Raw genomic sequence first — 1,986 nt, 5'->3', positions numbered from 1 at the left:
AGTCTTCTAAGGAAAGATGCTTAGGGCAATTTAAATATCAATACTCAAATTTCTTGCAGATCCTAAATATTCCTTTTAATTTGCTCGAATGATAGAATGAGTTTCTTTCCTGCACTTAACCTTCTTCCTTCTCATACATTTGCGGAAAGATTGGGGTTCCTGTTTGCTGTTTGTAGTAATTGAATCACATCTGTTCTCATCTTTACCTTTAAATACAGTATTTCCTGAGGTGTTTGACAAAAACATTAGAAATGGCCTTCTTAAATGGATCATACATACCTCTGTGTGTGTGTGTGAGAGAGAGAGAGAGAGAGAGAGAGAGAGAGAGAGAGAGAGAGAGAGAGAGAGAGAGAGAGGAGGAGGAGAAGGAGGAGGAGAAAAGAAAAAAAAAGAAAGTTTATATGGCTAAATCTTTCTATATCAAAGAGCCAATCTATTTGAGTGTAAATTGCCTTCAAAATGATTTGAACTCAGTGTATATCTCAGGTCTGCAAAACTGAGTCTTACAGCTGTGAAAGTTTTGTTTTCTTTTAACAGTTAGCTTACAGTTTTTTAAAGAACTGAGATTTGTGCTATACAAACAACCATATTAGTGATGAAGAGAAGCATTTGAATCCTCCCCCTTTCCTTAACCCGAAAATTAAAAGAACTGCATTTTCAAACACATTCTGTATGTTTTCAATATTATTGAGTAGTCTGCAAAGTTTTCTAGAAAAGAGGAAAAGATGCCACAAGACACAAATTGAAACTATTCAGAAAATATATAATGTGCTTTTTAAATGAGATTTTACTACTAGAAATGGAAAGAAAACAAGTTTTTAAAAACACCTTTAGTGAGATGATGACTCAAATATATTTACTCTTCTCTTATCATATATTTAGAGAAAATCTCTTCCCAGACAACTGAAACTAAAACTCTATTTAATAATCCATTCTACCATGTTTTAAAAGTAGAGATATCTGTATAGCTTATGAAAGAAAACTAGTTATTGGAAGATATGTGAGATGTTCAGAACAGTACAATTAAGTTTAGAATGAAAAGTGCAGTTAACTGTTACTAGCCTTTAAGCATTCTTTATAAACTCTTACCAGTACTTGTTTGTAAATAAAAATAACCTCTATTGTATACAACATATCAGAGAATAGTGTGTCTTCATGGAATGATGCTTATTTTTGGAGGTGATTTTTGAGTGTAAATACTGATCATAAAATAAGCTACCTCTGTGAATGATGGAAGATTGTTGAAAAAATATGCTAAAGTGATCCTAGCTTATATACATATATCTGGATACTGTTTTCAGATGTGTTGGAGTATTTTTCATTTGGTTGATCTGCAAACTGTTTTGAAATGACTAGTTATAAGTAAATTGCAAGTAAACCTAGTGAATTGAGATGATTCTCTCAGTTTAAATTATGTTTTATAGTTAGTTTAGCATTTTGATTTGATTGCCTTAGTAATGTGAATTGCCTACAGCTGCTGATGATACAGCTTTAATTCTGTTTTAAAGGTCATGTAAACATGTGCCTGTAGCATAAGGGATGCAAATTCAATTCCCTTTTAATGTTTCCTCACATTCACTTCACAGCCCACCTAGAAAATTAATGGGATTTAATATAAAACTATTTTAATGGTATGATTTCATTAAAATCTTTTTTCAATGCTTTACTTTTCATTTTGTAGGATCAAGAAGCCTTCCTCAGCTTTGCAGTGCATAGCTCATACAACATACATCACTCATACTGGAGGCAGAAGAACAGTTCTGTTAAGATCTATTTACTTTTCCAATGATTTTTATTAATAAAGAGCTGAGAACTTCATTTTAGCCTCCCTGTAGCTGCAAGTAAAAGGGGTGAAAAACAAGATATATAATCTAACCACATTTTAGATTGCAGTAGTGAGAATATTGTGCAGATGAGTAGGGACTTCAATAACAAGGTATTTTACAGTATGAATAGAATGGGCTGCAGAAAGCATATATCAAGAGG

Source organism: Talpa europaea (genome assembly GCF_964194135.1).
Source record: "Talpa europaea genome assembly, chromosome: X".
In the NCBI taxonomy this organism is placed as follows: domain Eukaryota; kingdom Metazoa; phylum Chordata; class Mammalia; order Eulipotyphla; family Talpidae; genus Talpa; species Talpa europaea.
The sequence above is the reverse complement of the archived record's forward strand: the minus strand, read 5'-3'. Positions refer to the sequence as shown.